The sequence below is a fragment of the Chiloscyllium punctatum genome, chromosome 40 (assembly GCF_047496795.1).
Source record: "Chiloscyllium punctatum isolate Juve2018m chromosome 40, sChiPun1.3, whole genome shotgun sequence".
NCBI lineage: Eukaryota > Metazoa > Chordata > Chondrichthyes > Orectolobiformes > Hemiscylliidae > Chiloscyllium > Chiloscyllium punctatum.
The window spans coordinates 17,090,560-17,109,940 of NC_092778.1; positions in this window are offsets into that span (position 1 = coordinate 17,090,560).

Consider the following 19,381-nt stretch of genomic DNA (forward strand, 5'->3'; position numbering starts at 1 on the left):
GAGTAAAGGCAAAGGGTATTGCAGGATAAGGACAAGAGGAGCTGCCATTAGAGAGATGGGTTTGAGAATTTGGAGTATTGGGATTAGTGATTTGACTTTATAGGTCATAGAATTCCTACAAGTGTGGAAACAGGCTATTTCGTACATCGAGTCCACACTGAACCTCCAAACAGCATTCCACCCAGACCCAACCCCTACCCTATCCCTGTAACCCTGCATTTCCCATGGCTAATCCACATATCCCTGGACACTATGGCCAATCCACCTAATTTGCACAACTTTGGCCTGTGGGAGAAACCAGAGCACCCAGAGAAAACCCACATACACAGGGGGAGAATGTGCAAACTCCACACAACAGTCACCCAAGGCTGGAATTGAACCTGGATCCGTGGTGCTGTGGGGCAGCAGTGCTAACCATTGAGCCACTGTGCCAAGGTCAGTAAGTATGATGGGTGACTGACAATCTGTACAAATCGGGAAGGACTTAAGCAGCGGAGGCTTAATCTCAAGTTTTGCTGAGTGGGAAATGGGAGACTATTTGGAAGGGCATTGAACCCCTTCGGCCTAATGGTAGCAAAAACATGGATGAGCTGAAATAGGGCAAAGGTAAATGGTGTTAAAGGATGGGGGAGGAAGTAGGTAGTGAGACTAGTTTTGTGAATATGAACAATGTAACATTTGCTGCTTTTTTAAATGATTTCACCATCGACCACCATGTACATGAGGAAAAATTGGGAATTTTGACAGTATTTAGGAATAAGGATTGAGGATGATGGTCGGGATTTGGAATTTGAACAGGAGTTTAGATGAAGAATCGTTATGAGAGCAGAGATTGGGAGTAGGAACTGGATTTGGGTATTATAATTTGAAATGAAAACAGGGATTGGATTTGGGTATTATAATTTGAAATGAAAACAGGGATTGGGAATAAGGATAGAGAGTGGGAATAATGTTTCAGATTAAAAGCAGGGATTGGGAATTAAGATTTATTCATTCATGGGATAAGGACATCACTGGCTAGGCCAGCATTTATTGCCCAGAGGGCAGTTAAGAGTCAACTATATTGCTGTGGGTCTGGAGTCACATGTAGGCCAGACCAGGTAACGATGGCAGTTTCCTTCCCTGAATGTCATCAGTGAACCATATGGGTTTGTTCCAACAATTAATAATGAATTTGTTGTCATCATTAGATTCTTAATTTTAGATTTTTGTTGAATTTGAATTCTACGATCTTCCATGGCAGGATTCAAACCCAGGACCTCAGAGCATGACCTGAATCTCTGGATTAAAACTCCAGTGATAATACCTCTGCAATTGGGAACAAGAATATAAATAGGAATAAAGACAGAGATTGTGAATAGAGACAGAGATTAGGAATAAGAATGAGAGATGAGAGGAATTGGAAATAAGGATTAAGAATAAGGGCAGGGACTAGGAATAACAAGGATTGGGAAGTAACAACAGGGATTGAGAATCAGGATAGGGACTGGGGAAAGCGGATTGGAATGAGTCAAATTTGTGAATAGAAACTTTGAGTTTCTCTGAGCTTTTGCCAGTTTTGGATACACCACTTGCACCAAACCTGACATTTTCCAATCCATTTATAAAAAGAGGAACAAAGTTGCAAAATAAACCTCGCTCATTCTCAGGTCAGTGAAATCCAAACCGATTGAGGTGTAATGGTGTAGGAGCAGGAAGAAAAACTATTGCAGATGATTCTCCAGCTGCAGCTGGATATATGAGAAAGATGCCAGGTGAGAGCAGGGCTACCCCCAATGGGAAAAGTGTCAAGGATCAAGGAAAGTCAGCCACAGATTCCTTAGGGGAAGCCATATTTGACAAATTTGATTGAATTATTTGACGAAGTGACAAGAAACATGGATGAGGACTATGCGTTTGATGTGATCTACGTGGACTCTAGCAAGGCTTTCAATAAGAACTCTCAAGGCAGACTGGTCATGAAAGTAAGAGCTGTTCAAAATTGGCTGAGAGACAGGAAACTAGATATGGCAGATGGGTGTCTCTGTGACTGGAATATTTTCAGAGGTGTTCAACAGGGCTCAGTGTTAGCTGTTTATGGGGTATATTAATGGTGAGGACTTAATTGTAGGGGGCATGGTTGAGAAGTTTGCATATGACACGAAGATTGGTATTAAACAACTCAGAATTGTGAGGGCTAATGCAGTCAGGGACAGCTAGTGAGGCGAGGGATCACACTGTCAATGGCAGGACCCTGGGAAATACTGAAAATCAAGGAGACCTCGGTCTACATATCCCTGTGTGGCAGGTATATAAGGTGGTTAAAAAGGCATATGGGATACTCGCCTTTATTTCATGACGCACAGAATACAAGAGCAAGGAAATGCATATGATGAAAATGTCTCAAACACGGATTCGGCCACAACTGAAGTCCTGTGTGTGGTTCTGGACACCATAGTATAGGAAGAGAAAGAGCAGAGGAGATTAACCAGGATGTTGCTTGGACAGCAGTGACGTGAAGAGGAATAGATGGGATTTGGAGATGCCAGTGTTAGATTGGGGTGTACAAAGTTAAAAATCACACAACATCACATTATGGTCCAATTAAACCTGTTGGACTATCACCTGGTGTTGTGCAATTTTTAACTTAATAAGGGCTGTTTTCCTTAGAGCAGCAAAGGTTGAGAAATGATGCATAAGATTATAAGTGGCACAGGTAAGCTGAATAGGAAAATACTTTTTCCACTTGTTGAAGATTTAAGGGGAAAAGTAGAAGGCTAATAGAAGAGTTGAGGAGAAATTATTTCACTCGAGGGTGGAGAGAGTTTGGAACTTGCTACCTGAAATATTAGTTGAGTCAGAAACTCCCTTACATTTATGCAGTATTTAGATATTCACTTGCATTGCCCTAGACTCCAGGGCAATAGCCAAGCACTGGATAATGTCATTAATGCAGTCAGATCTTTGTGGACTAGCCAATACCTTCCTCATGTGCTGTAAATGTCTTTGAGAGGTGTGGTCAATACTGTCAGAGGCTGCAAAAAGATCCAGAAGACAACATTTACCATCGTCTCAATCACAAAGGACGTCACTGAGTTTTTTTTTAAAAAGATCTGTTTCACTCTTGCGGCAGGGCAGAATTGTGTTTGACAGAAGTTTTGGGGAAAATGAGCAAAGATTAAATGTATCTAACATGTATGAATATGCTACGGAATACTATATGTAAATTCTGTGTGTAAGTGTGTGAATCCAAGTGAAGTATCTGTATTTTCAGATCACTGGCAATTTTTGGCACCAAATATCAAGTTGACAGTTTGAAGATAAGAACAGAATATATTGAGGATTTCCAGCAATTTCTGTTTTTATTCCAAATTCCCAGCATCCATAGAATTATACTTTTTGTATGTGAGAATTAGGAGATGTTTTACATCTTTGTGAAGCATCAGGAACCACCACAAGAGGACTCCAGTTTAAAACCTAGATTTTTCTCTGATGGGGATTTTCAGTTACATCCATCAGGCGCTGTTTTCTCCAGTAACTAAGGAGACTGATAAATGAGGTTACTTTCTCAAAAGGACAAGAGAAGCTATTTTAGGCCTAATTCAGTTTCAACTCCATTCTTGTGTGTTCTGAGGTGCAAGAAGATTAATACTGCTTCAAATTCCAATAGATTCAAGACTATCTCACTTTTTCTTAAGATGGCACACAACTGCACCCACATCACAATGTCTCTGTTCCACCAGGACAAGGATAGCAATCCCATGGGAATAACGGTATTTACTAATGATTCCTGTTCCTTCACTATTGCAGGATCGGTATTCAGAGATGCTGCACCTAACAGCATTGTGGGAACAAACTCACCTTCACCTTCTGAGGACAATGAGGAGTGAGCCATATATGTGACTTTTTTTTTAGATTAGATTAGATTAGATTAGATTAGATGTGACTTTGTTTTTATTCCCTGCATCCCAGTTACAAATGATGAGAAACCTCCTCAGTAGACTCTGTTTCAAGCTAATGGGATGAGGTGTATGGCAGTGCAAGTCTACTTTGATATATTAAAGTTAATGATTCTCAGAAACAACATGTACTGAAATTTCTGATCTCGCTGGTCCATAACGCAGTTTTTCCCAAACATGTTCCCAATGAGAGCCCATTTTTCTTTGCAAAAGAAAGAAAAACCACTTCAGCAAAACAAAACATTTAATGCAGCAAGAGGTATGGAATACACTGAGAGTGTGGAGGAGACAGGTTCAACTTAAAAGGGAGTTAGATTGTTGTTTGATAAAAGGGTTACAGGGTCAGAGGGAGAAGGCTGGAGGACTGCACTAAGTGAACTGCTTATTGGGCAGGCTGGCACAGACATGATGGCCTGAATGGCTTCCTTCTGCACTGTCACAAGTCTGTCATTCTGCAGAGGCTCAGACCTTGCTTGACTCCAGTTGGAAATTGGGGTTGCGGAGACTGGTTGTGCAGGGCTAGGGAAGGGTGGGAACAGGGGGGAGGAGTGGTTGACTGGGTGATCTGGGAAGGATGAACATTGTTCAGCCTTTTATAGGAGGGATGTTGTGAAACTTGAAAGGGTTCAGAAATGATTTATGAGGATGTGGACAGGGTTGGAGAGTTTGAGCTATAGGGAGAGGCTGAATGGGCTGGGGCTATTTTCACTGCAGCATCAGAGGCTGAAGGGTGACCTTATAGAAGTTTATAAAATCCTGAGGGGCATGGATAGGTGAGCAGTAAAGGTCTTTTACCCAAGGTAGGGGGTCCAAAACTAGAGAGCATAGGTTTAAGGTGAGAAGGTAAAGGACCTAAGGGCCAACTTTTTCATGCAGAGTGTGGGTATGTATATGGAATGAGTTGCCAGAGGAAGTGGTGGAGGCTGTTTAAAAGACATCGGGATGGGTATGTAATAAGGAAGGGTTTAGAGGGGTATGGGCCAAATGGGACTATACTAGTGTAGGATATCTGGTTGACATGGACTAGTTGGACTGAAGCATCTGTTTCCATGCTGTATGACTCTATGAGGACGGGTAGTATCATTTGACCAGGTTGGGGGGAGGAGTTAAAACTGTTAAGGAAGCCAGCAACTCCCTGTTTTAAAGTTTGTAGTTGGAGGAGCAATCAGACTTCCAAAGACATATAATGAAGCTGCAACCATTGTCAGAGAAGAAAAGCCCCACAAATGTTGAAAAGGCACCAGTTGAAACTCAGTGCCAGCTCTGTATTCCCCTATTGGTGGGTCCAAGGTTGTAACCTCAAAATCTCATCCCACAACCCAATTGCATGGTCACAATCCATAATTTGAGAACTCCCTGCCTTACGGTGCAGATAGGCATTCCATGAGTTAGGTCAATTGCTCCAGTTTAACACAGTATCAGCTCTGTTGGTAACACTTGTGCATCTAAGTCACAAAGACCTGCCCACACAATCTGGGCTGAAGCTGCAGTGCAGTACCCAGGAGTGTGGCACTATCTGAGGTGTCATCTTTCCCATGAGCCTGTAAACCAGAGCTCCACTGGGTGGATGGACAGTAATATTTGGCAAAGAGCAGGGGATTTATCCCCCTTTCCTTGATCAATGTTTATCTCTCAATCACCATAGCAAAGGCAGATTCACTGATCATAACTACACTGCTGTTTGTGAGATCTTCCTTTGTGCACATTGATTGCTATGCTTCCTACCTTATGACAGTGACAACACATTGACATTTATTTCATTGGCTTTAAAATGCTCTGTGGCATTTGGCAGTTACGAGAAAGGAATATAAATCGCAAACAAAAGGACTGCGGATGCTGGAAATCAGAACCAAAAACAGAAATTGCTGGAAAAGCTCAGCAGGTCAGGGCAGCACCTGTGCAGAGAAAGCAGAGTTGGCGTTTTGGGGTCGAGTGACCCTACCTCAGAACTCCAATCGGTGAAGGAGCTCCGAAAGCTTGTGATTTCAAATAAACCTGTTGGACTGTACCCTGTGTGACTTCTGACCGTGAAAAATCATAGCTCTTTGCTGTGGTAAATTGTCAAAAGATCCGGGATTTGGGATGAGAACTGAAGACAGAAAGGTGTGTTGTGCTGAAATGCGTTAAAGTGAAAACTGAATTAATTCTGCTAACTGCTTGGAATTATGTTGATCGCACTTCATGCACGTATTTTCACAAACTGGGTTAATTATTCCCTCTGGGAGAGGTTGTGTTCCAAATGGGATTGGCCTGAGGAGCAGCTCAAACTGTATCCGTGACCAGCAAACACAGCCAGAAATACATCGGTGTAAAATCTTCAGGGTATCTGAGTTTGTGAAAGGAGCTGAATAAAATCATTCTACCCGTAGACTCTTGCCTGCATCAAACTAAATGCTTCTTGTCAACTATTTTCGCCTGGGGTATTTGAAGCTAAAAGTCACAGATGGAATTGCTCTACAACCCACCAAGCTGTTATATCTGCCTCACATCTCTGTAATTTTTAAGTACAAGTTGTTAGCTACGACTTGTGTCTTTTGCAAATTATTTACATTTTATTTAGATTTTGCTTTTCCTCCTTTGAATATAATACTTATTCTTGATTTCCTAGTTTCTCAAACATGCACCTTCTTGTCCAATTTCTGTGCACAGTCAGTCCACGTGACATTTTATAGAATTCCTCGTTTGGAAATAGAACCTGTCTGACCCAAGGTTGGGATACAGACAAATTTGAATCCCACACCTTTAAAGCATTGTCTGAGCTGAAATGTCATATGTTTTTGATACTAGTAAAACCTTAAGTTGCCTCGGGACTGTGACTTGAAAGAAGTTCTGGGGTTTACATATTAATCAAAACATGTATCCCCATTCTAAGTGATCAAAGACTTAACAGTTATCTAGGTTTGTTCAATACATTGCAACAGTTGTATGACATTTTGATCTTTTACTGTAAATTCTGTGTCCTATGATCCTGCCCCACTAGCTACCTGATGAAGGGGCAGCACTCCAAAAGCTTGTACTTTCAAATAAACCTGTTGGACTATAACCTGGTGTCATGTGATTTTTGACCTACTAATACTGGACATTGGTTAGGCCACTTTTGGAAGACTGTGTGCAATCCTGGTCTCTCTGCTCCAGGAAGGATGTTGTGAAACCTGAAAAGTTTCAGGAAAGATTTGCAAGCATGTTCCCAAGATTGGAGGGTTTGTGCTATAGGGAGAGGCTGCATAGTCTGGCGCAGTTTTTCCTGGAGCATCGGAGGATGGGGGGTGACCTGATGGAGGTTTATCAAATCATGAGGTGCATGGATAGGATAAATAGACAAGGTCTTTTCTCCAGAGTGGGAAGAGTCCAAAACTGGACGGCATAGTTTTAAGATGAGAGTGGAAAGATTTAAAAGGGACTTAAAGGGCAACGTTTTCATGCAAAGGGTGGTGCTTGTATGGAATGAGCTGCCAGAGGAAGTGGTGAAGGCTGGTACAATAACAACATTTAAAAGGCATCTGAATGAGTATATAAATAGGAAGGGCTTAGATGGATATGGGCCAAGTGCTGGCAAATAGGACTGGATTAATTTAGGATATATAGTCGCCATTGACAAGTTGGACTATAGGATCTGTTTCCGTGCTGTACGGTTCTATGAGTCTACAATATCCACATCTTTGATTCAGTATTTGGATTAATTTTATTAAAACTCATCTCTGGAAGAACTTTTCTTCTTGATGGTAACAGCACAGATGCTGGTATTGTTTTACCCAAAAGACACAAACCAGCGAAGAAGATTTTTAAAACTTTGTCCAAGTTGACGCATTTCCCTTCAGCTGTTCAGCAAAGTCTGTTCAGCAAGTGTAAGGTGCATTATTCCAGGTGTGATTCAATTGGTCCACCACTAAACTTCAAATCAAACATATTTTATTCTTATTCTTATTTATTCTTGTTTAAAGTTTTGCAGCTCTGAAATCCCATCGGTTTAAGTGCTATCATTGAGGTCACCTTGTGCAGTACAGGAAATACAAAATGCAATCCTTAAAGTGTTTCCAGACCCTGCCATGATGTGTGACCAATTTTCATCTTCCCAATCATCCAGGTACAAACCAGACATGTTAGATAAGCTCTTACTTGCTGTAACAAAAAAAAGTTGCATTTATATAGCATTTTTCATATGCACCAATGTCTCATTAAGAAGAGTTAAATAATGTGCTAAAAAATGAACCACACAATAAGGGTACAGTACTTCTTTCAGATGAGGTGCACTTGCTCCTTTCACAGGATGTTGTCAGGTATAGAAGGTTTGAGTTATAAGGAGAGGCTGGAGAGGCTTGGGCTTTTCTCACTGGAGTGTAGGAGGTCGAGAGGTGACCTTCTAGAGGTTTATAAAATCATGAGGGGTATAGAACAGGGTTAATGGTAGATGCCTTTTCTCTAAGGTGGGGGATTTCACGACTGGTTGGCACACTTTTAAAGTGAGGGCAGAGAAATTTTAAAAAGACATGAGAGGCAATGTTTTTTTTCCCAGAAGGTGGATCACGTGTGGAATGAACCTTCTAAGGATGTGGGCACAGTTACAACGTTCATAAGACACTTAGGTAAGTACATGAATAAGAAAAGTTGTGGATGGGCCAGGAGCATGTGGTGGGAATAGTTTAATTTGGGATTATGGTCAGCATGGACTGGTTGGACCAAAGGGTATGTTTCCATGCTGTATAACTCTATGAAATTATTAGTCTATGGAATTGTGTTCTGCAAAATGCAGTGGAAGTTGAGTCAGTTGTTGAATATTTTCAAAGCTAAGTTTGACAGGTTTTTGATTTATGAAGAGTTTTAGAGTTAGACAGTAATGTTAAAGCTTAAATTGGTTCAGTCACAACCTGGTTGAATGGGGACAGGCTGAAGGAGCTAAGCAGCTTACTCCTGCTCCTATATTATACTCTTTACATCCAATTGAAGTGCAGTCACCATTGTGGTGCATGAAATGCGACTGTCAATTTGCATGTAGCAAACACACCCACAAAAAACAATATATCAAAGAGGGGGCCTGGATCCTAACTTTGTATATTATTCAGAGGCAAATGTAAGGTGCATTATTCCAGATGTGATTCAATTGGTCCACCACTAAACTTCAAGTCAAACACACTTTATTCTTATAACACAGTTGGAATGAGCTGCCAGAGGAAGTGGTGGAGGCTGGTACAATTGCAACATTTAAGAGACATTTGGATGGGTATGTGAATAGGAAGGGTTTGGAGGGATATGGGCCGGGTGCTGGCAGGTGGGACTAGATTGGGTTGGGATATCTGGTTGGCATGGACGGGTTGGACCGACGGGTCTGTTTCCATGCTATACATCTCTATGACTCTATAACTCTATGAGTTAAAATACAATTTTAAAGAATAAGTATTGGCATAACTCGAACTCTATTGAAATACTTAATAAAATAATAAATTATCCACTGCTAATCATCAACTGTTCCAATGTAGCAACACCCCATAAACACACCCTTGGCAAAGGCAAGTTCAGCAAAACAGATCTATCTCATGTGCTATCTCTCAGTCTAGGAGAAAGAAAGTCTGAAAGAAACAAACAAGCAACAGAGAGAGGACTCAAGCTTTTTGCAGTAGCAGAGACAGAGTTGTTGAAGCTCTGCTGTTGGCTCAGTTATCAGATTCAACAGCCAGCTCCAAACCCCACATGAAAGCCAAACTAAAAAACATCCCTGAGCCTTTGTGAACCTGACTCCATCCACTCATGCTTCTCTTACATCATTTAAAAATAAAGCTCAGGGAGCTCAAAGCTTTTTTACCTTTTGCTTCTGAAGCAGACATTCCATCACCACTGTGGCAATACCTCTCAGCAAGAGAAACAGCACAGTACCATCACAAATACAATATTATAATAACCAGATCATCTGTCTTTATGGTATTGATTTAGAATAAATATTGGTCAGTACCTTGAGGTTGGCTCCACATGTTTGCAATCCTTGTGTCTTATTCTTTGAAATAATGCCTTGGAATATTTTATATTCAGGCAGCTGGAACAGCAGTTTTAACATCTTTCCCCAAATGGTATCTCCTGCAAAATAGCCCACCTTTAGGATTGCAACAGCCTTGGTATTTATGCTCAAGTCCTGGAGTGGGTCATGAACCCAGAACCTTAAGTCTCAGAGGAGAGATTGCAACAATCTGAGACACAACTGAAAGAAGTGCCCTCTTCATTGAACCATCGATGGCAGCTCTAGTGAGTGTAGAGCAGTAGGGGACAGATATGATAGCATCTTTTGTATCACTGTGTGATGACGCTGCTCCTTTAATAAGGATATGTTGTCCTTGGTTTTTTTTCAGGAGGTTGTAAAAAAATGTCCAGGTTTGGATGGACTTTAGGGCCAATTTGATTATAGCTAACAGATACTGCCTCAGGAAAATGCTTTCAAGTTTTTAATAAAAAGAAGCACTTGTATAGTGAAAGGGGAGTGGCCAGCTCTCCCAGCTCAGATTTTCTCTGGTTTGGTTTGGTTTTGGTGGTCAGTGAGTGTTGTGAAGCTGCTAGATCCACAGAAGCAGGCCCATGCTGATCCTTCTCTCTCTCTCTGACTTCTCCCCTGTAAGACCCTGTGTTTGATTTTACTTTTTTGTGCCAAGGGGTATTTATGGGGATTGTTGCAAGTATTTGGAACAGCATCATTAAGTTGGGATAATCTGTTGGGCTTTCAGATAGATTATGTTATTTAGTATTCTATTCTCTTTTCTTTGTGTTTCATTCGGTAATCTTGTCAGTAAATTCTGTTTCGTTTAAAACTAATTGGTTTGACCAGCTACATCCCTCCTGGAATATCTGCTTAAACCAACTAGCAAAGTTAGGGTCTGGGCTACGTTCTTGAAATGTTATGAGGGAGTCTGGCCAGGTCCATAACAACAATCAAAGGCTGTGGTCTCATTATTGATAAAAGTCATATCCTGAGCCCAGTGGAATCATAACAGCTGGATATCGACTGTAACAAACTTATCGTTTCTCAAGATCAGGGACAGCTTGCCTTTAAACCACAACACAAATAACATGTTGAATGCCCTTTATCATCTCTACATGTCACTTCAAGGCTAGTGTCCATTGTTTGGACTACAATTTCTATTCCAGAAGCTTTTATGTGGTATCTCAAAGTCTCATATCCACAAGAAGGCCAAAAGGCTCAGCTTAATTTATTTCAATTCTTTCACAGCATTTAGATGGCACTTGTTAGGTCAAATCTGTTCCCCTTTCCAAAGGTTTTGATTTGAGTTTAAAACACAAAAGGCTTGTTCTGAGACACAAATCCCTCTGTTCGATAGTCACCCATAAGAGCAATTAATCTTAGAATTCCCTCTCAAATTTGCTGTTTCAATTAAACCATTAAAGAGAGGAAGATTAAACCGACTGGATTTGACTCTGTTTAATATTTATTCGTGCCAGCCAGAAATGTTAATCAAGATGTCTTTCAGAATTCGCTGGTGAAAGAGGCATTAAAAAGTGGAGTCATAATCGAAAATAAGTCATTCTAGCGGGAGCCTTGTTGAAGTAGGTGTTGACATTTTGAGACCTTGTGCCGTATTAATTCACTGCACAGTCAACCTATTTTTCTCTTTTATTACATCATTTCAGTCAATAACTAAAAAAAAAGCTGAATTTCCACTCAGTGGGCTTTGTGGCATTCTGAAATATATATAAAAAACACAAATTGGCAACACACAGCAGCAACAGAGATCAGAAAATGAATGTTAGTGATTAGAGGTTGGTAATTACTGTTCGCGATAATAGCAGACTTAATGGCATTCTGCTGTCTGCTATTTTAATGTACATTAATACATCCAATAAGATAGTGTGCAAAGGAACATTTTATGATCGCATTATGGGATCATCTAACATTATGGCTGACAGTAATTTCTCTCATGCATCTTCCACTGAACATGGCAATAAGCCCAAAGGCCCACATAGTAAAACATATAATTTCATCATAGGGACAAGGGAGAGGAGGAAACAATATTCTCTCTCTATTGGCTTCAATACAATTGTCAGCTTGGTCTTAAAGAATACAGTTATTATTAAGTGCATAATACACAGAGGAAACATGCTCCCAAATGTGGAAATAGCAGGCAAAAGTTTATTTATTATCACAGTGCTTGTGCTAGTGTTGTCCCTGAATTATCTCTGTAAACTGAGAAAGCAAGAGAAAGTGAGGACTGCAGATGCTGGAGATCAGAGTCGAAGAGTGTGGTGCTGGAAAAGCACAGCCAGTCAGGCAGCATCCGAGGAACAGGACAGCTGACGTTTCGGGGCATGAGCTCCTCATCAGGAATGGGGTGGGGGGACCCAAGGGGGCTGAGAGATAAATGGAAGGAGGAGGTGGGGCTCAGGGCAAGGTAGCTAGGAATGTGATAGGTAGGTGAAGGTGGGGAGTGATGGTGATAGGCCAGAGAGGAGGGTGGAGCAGATAGGTGGGAAGGAAGATTGACAGGACAGTTCAAGAGGGCGGTGCCGAGTTAGAGGGTTGGATTTGGGAGATGGCGGGGTGAGGGGAAATGAGGAAACTTGTGAAATCAACTTTGATCTCATATGGTTGGAGGGCCCCAAGGCAGAAGATGAGGTGTTCTTCCACCAGGCATCGGTTGGTAAGGGTTTGGTGGTGGAGGAAGTCAAGGGCTTGCGTGTCCTTGATGGAGTGGGAGAGGGAGTTGAAGGTTTCGGCCATGGGGCGGTGGAGTTATATAGTGCGTGTGTCCCAGAGACATTCTCTGAAACATTCCGCAATTTGGCGTCTCCCCAGTATAGAGGAGACCACATCGGGTGCAACGGTTACAGTAGATGATGTATGTGGAAGTACAGGTAAATCTCTGTCAGATATGGAAGGATTATTTAGGACCTTGGACAGAGGTGAGGGGAGAGGTGTGAGTGTAGCTTTTGCACTTCTTGAGGTGGCAAGGAAGGTGCCAGGAGTGGAGATTGAGGACCTGACAAGGGAGTCACGGAGGAAATGGTCTCTGTGGAACGCAGATAGGGGTGGGGAGGCAAATATATCCCTAGTGGTGGGGTCTGTTTGTAGGTGGAGGAAATGGCATTCCCCTTGCCCCCACTCTATCCCAGATCCAACCCTCCAACTGGGCACCGCCCTCTTGAACTGTCCATCTCCGTTCCCACCTATCTGCTTCACTTACCTGTCCGACCTAGCACCATCATCCCCCATCTTCATCTACCTATCACATTCCCAGCTACATTCCTCCAACCCCACCTTCTTCCCTTTTTTTATTCATTTACAGGATGAGGGCATCACTGGCGAAGCCAGCATTTATTGCCCATCTCTAACTGCCCAGAGGACAGTTAAGAGTCAACCACATTGCTGTAGACCTAGAGTCACGTTTAGGCCAGACCAGGTAAGGATGGCATTTTCCTTCCCTAAAGGATATTAATGAACCAAGTGGTTTTTTCCAACAATCAATTATGGATTCCTATTGTGGCAGGATTTGAACCCAGGTCTCCAGAACATTACTCGGGTCTCTGGGTTAACAGTCTAGCAATAATAATAGAGTCTAGCCATTGCTTCCCTCGAATCTTGCTCACAGCCCCCCTTGGCCCTCCCCATTCTGATAAAGAGCTTATGTTTGAAATATCAGCTGTCCTGCTCCTTTGATGCTGCCTGGCCAGCTGTGCTTTTCCAGCACCATACTCTTTGAAACTGAGAAAGTAGTCTCTCAATTATAAGAATTGAATGAAGGAATTTTCATGATGGGGCATGAAGGATCAGTCTCACTAGAAAGTTCTCACCCATCGATCTGGTGTCTACAAGTTTGCAAACTCATGCAAAGATAATGCAGATGTATGAGATATACGAACTGTTTCTCTATAAACCTAATAAAATTATCACCATTGGAGTCAATGGTAAAGGGAAGGAGATGGGTCAGCACAGTGGCTCAGTGGTTAGCACTGCTGCCTCACAGTGCCAGGGACCTGTGTTCAATTCCAGCCAATCGGGTGCCTGTGTGGAGTTTGTCCATTCTCCCCATGTCTTGCGTGGGTTTCCTCCAGGTGCTCCGGTTTCCTCCCACCGTCCAAAGATGTGCAGGTCAGGTGAATTGGTCATGATAAAGTGTTTAGGGATGCGTAGGTTAAGTGCATTAGTCAGGGGTAAATATAGGGCAGAGGAATGGGTCTGGGTGGGTTACTCTTTGGAGAGTCAGTGTGGACTTGTTGGGCTGAGGGTCCTGTTTCCACACAGTAGGGATTCTGTGATGCTTAACTAATCACTATCTGACCCCAACTCTGTAAAAATATACTCAGTCTTACAACCTGAGATCTGCAGCCAGTGACATTGGTCCAGCTAGACCTTCTGAATGCTTGCTCTTACAGCGTTGACTATCTCTTTGTTGTACAGGATAGAGCTAATATCTTTTTCTGGACACCCAGGCTTCAGTTTTCTTTTTATTATTGTCTATTCACTGTGATTGTGGTACAATGAGATTGTTGTAAATTGTGATGTTACAACTGAATACAACACCCAGACATCAATAAGAGTAGACACCCCGAGCGAGAATGAGCGTGTGAAGTGAGAGGTTATTAGGCTGATACGAGTTTTGGAAGAATATCTCAGTAGAAGAGGTTGAGTACATTGGGCCAGTCCTCATTGGATTTTAGAAGAATGGGAGGTGACTATGTTGAAACATACAATTTGTTAGGGATCTTGACAGAGTAGATGTGATAAGGTTCTTTCTCCATATGCAGAACTAGAAGACAGAAACTCAGAACAAAGGGTTGCACATATAAGACAGAGATGAGCAGGAATTCCTTCTCTCTGAGGGTAACAATTCTATGGAATCCTTCATTGCAGAGTGCTGTCAAGGCTGGCTTATTAAAAGTATACTCAGGGTTGAGATACACAGATTTTTAATCATTAAGAGAATCAAGGATTAAGTGGCAATGGTGGGAAAGTGGAATTGAGAGTCATCAGATCAGCCATAACCTTATTGAATGACAGAACAGACTTGATGGGCTGAATGGCCTATGTCTGCTCGTCTGTCTTACAGTCTTCCATAACTAAGGGACCTTGTGGTGCAGGTTCACAGTTCCTTGAAATTGGAGTTGCAGATAGAAAGAGTAATGAAGAAAGCATTTGGTGCACTTGCCTTCATTGGTCAGTGCATTGAGCATAGGAGTTGGGAGGTCATGTTGTGGCTTTACAGAACATTGGTTTGGCCACATTCGAAATGTTGTATTCAAACTTTGTCTCCCTGCTATAGGCAAAAAAGGGTACAGAAAAGATTTATAAGGATGTTGCCAAGACCGAAGGGTTTCAGCTATAAGGAAAGGCTGGATAGGCTGGTACATTTTTCTCTGGAGCATTGGAGACTGACTGGTGACTTTTAGAAGTTTGTGATATCATGAGGGGCATGGAGAAGGTGACTAGTCAAGGTCTTTTCCCCAGGGCAAGGGAGTCCAGAACTAGAGGGCATAAATTTAAGGTGAGATGGACAAGATTTAAAAGGGACCTAAGGAGCAATGTCTTCACACATACATGCTTGGAATGAGCTGCCAGAGAAAGTGGTGGAGGTGGGTTCAATGACAATATCTAAAAGGCATCTGAGTAAATAAATAAATAGGAAGTATTTCAAGGGATATGGGCCAAATGCTGGCAAATTGGACTAGATTAATTTAGGACATCTAGTCGGCATGGACAAGTTGGATTGAAGGATCTGTTTCTATGCTGGACATCTCTGACTTTATGAGGAATATCATTTGACCAGGTTGTGGGGAGAAGGAAGGGTTTAGAGGGATGTGGGCCAAACACAGACAAATGGTTTAGTTTAGAAAAGTGGTCGGCATTGATGAGTTGGACCAAAGGGATGCTGTATAACTCTATATCTCTGTGTTATGAAGTTGAAGGCGTATACTGTACCTTTGAGAGAGAGTGAAGGCTGTTTTACACTGGGAGCTTACAAGCATCTGCCATATGACTAGCTAACAGTCTCAGAGTGTACCGGAAAATTGAAAATATGTAACATTTGGCTATGAAACAAATACCTGAGTTTTGGTTGCTGTTTTGACAACCATTCAAATTTAGCCAGTTTAAATTATGCCCCAGGATTTTAAAACCCAATAAAGTTTGAATTTATTGTTTTTTCTCACTTCAAACCAATGAGATGAACCAATGTTTGGGGTATTAAAAAAAACAGACATTTTGAAAATTAGACAGAAACTAGCTGCCATTGAGCGAGACTGCCACTCAAAGCCCTCTCTATCAAAGGTACCTTTTTCATATGAAACACCTTTGCAGTAAAAGACGGAGGTTGACCCAGGGAGATCTTCAGCCGAAAGAAGGAGGACACTGGAGACAACAGCTGCTGCGTGGTTTTGAAGTTAAGATGATGTAATTTAAATGTGGGTTTTTATGGGCACAGTGTATTGTTATAGAGTTAGAAGCAGATAACAAATAGTTAAGAGAAAGGGAGGCTTAGAGTTGTAAATAGTTGTTGTTTAATGTTCACTTTTAGAGTTAAGGAATAAGTTGATATTATTTTTCTTTCAATAGTGGAATTTAGAAGTTCTCTGTCCCTCATACTTTAACAAATTATGAAGCGAGGGGACTTTTTCTGGGTGTTTGGTTTAGTTAGCAGAAGGGTTCACCGCCGTGTCATAACACGTCATAGAACATCCTCACATGCCTCCTCGGTGTCCAGTATTTTTCACTTCATGCCTGGCCATTTCAGCCTCACTGCCTTTGAGGTGCATAGCCTCCTCCTCTGTAGGGGTAAGAGGCCTGAGGTTGGAAACTCCACCTTGTGACCTCCAGCTCTTCTTGACATTGTTGAGCAGAACTAGCAACATGTCGGGTGATATCTGACCCTCTTGTCTGGACACATCCTCATTCAAGCACACAAAGACAAGGGATTGAGCAGGAACATTGTGGCCATGATATCAAGCCCCCAAGTTCATCCAGGAAGCCTGGTTCATTCTCAGATGGCCAAGGAATCAGATTGTGGTCAGGTGGCCAGCAGCAGAAATGGCGTTGAGATTGGTTAAGAGCTATAATCAAGCATGCTGGGAGTTTTGGTTGAGCTAGGTTAAATGCTGACCTCAGTTCAACTGCAGCCAAAACATGTTAAGACTTGTAGTTTGCTCTGTGACCAAATATGACAAGTTACATTATGGTTTGTAGATATAATGGTACCAGTATTACTGCAGTATGGAGAGCCACTGTCTCCAGCTTCGGGTAAACATTTGAGAGTCGCTTATCAGTAAACTCCAGTGGCTGGGATTGAAAAGTGTCAGCAGTTCATTGGTTGAGTGCCAGAGATCTTTCTGGAAAAGGAGCGCAATTTAAAGAACAAAGGAATTTTTGTCAGAGGAGAAGAAACCTCCACACCACATTGGAAAAGCATGTGCCCTGAATTTACTTTCAGAGAGAAATCAAAGAACCATGGGGCAAGACAGAGGACAAAGTTGGCCACTTCACTCAAATCGCGCTAGTATTTTGTTCAAACCAGACTTATTGAGTTAAAGTAAGAGTTAGGGTTAAATTTGGATGAAGTAAACTAAGGTAAAGTGAAGTGGGCTAAAGTTGAAGCTAGATAAAACAAATTGAGAAGTAAGTGTTGCAATGAATGCATGTTTTATATTAAATATTAGCACTTAAAGAGTTAAATCAAGAAGGGTCTGTTTAATTAAAGTCTGAGTCAGTTCCTTGCCTATTATCTGTCTTCCTAGGGAAGAATGCCTGGGTAGATGGTTTGAGTATTCCTCTCTGGCAACAGGATCTTTGGAATTGAGTGGGAGTCAGTAACCGCTAAAACAATGGACTCCCAGTACCTGTTCCACAGTCAGCAACAGTGTGCCACTTTTCCAACGCACCCTTTCCTACCCGATTGTACGTTCCATGCCCCACCCACCCTCACCTCTGTCCCAACCCCCTGCCAAACCCGTCTCCAAGGGGAGCATTAAATTCTCCCCATGCAGTCCAAATCCCTGGTTACCCCATGTGCTCCCTCTGCTTCCTAAACTTTGTCATCCATACTCAGTTGCTACTCACTGTGGCCATTTCCCCACATACACCTTGTCTCTCCTCTCTCCTGTCTCTCGTCCTGATGTCCAGACCTGGCTGTAGTACAGAATTTCCTCAAGTATTCATAGAAACGCTTGACCACCATTTTTTTATTGTTTGCTCTCGCACTGATCTGAATCATGATGAATGCAAAATCCACAAAAGTAGTGACGCATCTGAATAAAGGAGGCATAAGGAACCTGCTAATGGGGGAAAGATAGATGAAGATAAAGAAGAGAAGTCACTTTTTTTACCCACTTCACTTACATATGTTTATAATATAAGCTAAGTCCAAATTCAAGCACTTAGGAATGGATGTATTGACTACATCTTACCATTTTTAGATTCTTGCAGTTAATAATGAGGATAAAGGATGAGGGTAATTCAGAAGCAATTTTAAGTGTTAATATGTGCTCCTCAGTAAAAGTTACTTCAGAAAATGATCAATAATTGACTTGCATTGCTGCCCTCATTGTTTTGTTTGCTGAATTGCCAGTTACTATGGAGCAATCGATCAAGCAACCCTTTGTACCCAGACAGATGCCAATGATCTATCTCGTCCAGGAGGAAGCCTGGAAATTCAGTGTAGCCACATGCACCTCCAGCTGCTAAACTGAGCAGCTAAATCTCCGATAGGTATGTACTCATTCTAACTCCAATTTTTGCTAAAGCAAAATCTGTACTAATTTATATGCAAGGAAACTGGCAGACTGAGTTTTCATTTAGCTACAGAGATAGGAGGTAGGTGGGTTGGCAATTTCCGCTACCAGCTGGGGGCCACTTTGCCTGCATGTATGCACTCTTTTTATATGAGCTGGATTGGGAGGTTAAGGGTACAGTCTTTCACCACTGCAAAGTTCCTGGGACACAGGCAGTTATAAATTCAGCTGAAGATTTAGAATTATAACTGCATGAGCTTCTATACCCAGACCTTTTGTGGGCTGCACAGTGGCACAGTGGTTAGCACTACTGCCTCACAGAGACCTGGGTTCAATTCCCACCTCAGGCAACTGTCTGTGTGGAGTTTGCACATTCTCCCCGTGTCTGCGTGGGTTTCCTCCAGGTGCTCCGGTTTCCTCCCACAGTCCAAAAATGTGCAGGTTATGTGAATTGGCCATGCTAAATTGCCCGAAGTGTTAGGTGTTGGGGGGTGGGTTGCTCTTCGGAGGGTCGGTGTGGGCTTGTTGGGCCGAAGGGCCTGTTTCCACACTGTAATTAATCTAATCTAATCTTTTATTATTTGAGGCATCAGGAAGGTCAGATGACTGAATGAACCCAAGTTAATTTTGGCAGAAAGACAGAGGTCCTCCCCACTGCTCCAAGTGCGTCCCTCAGCGCTTAGTCCTGGCCCTTAGAATGTGCCAGCCTGCGATGCTCGGTCAGGTTCAACTCA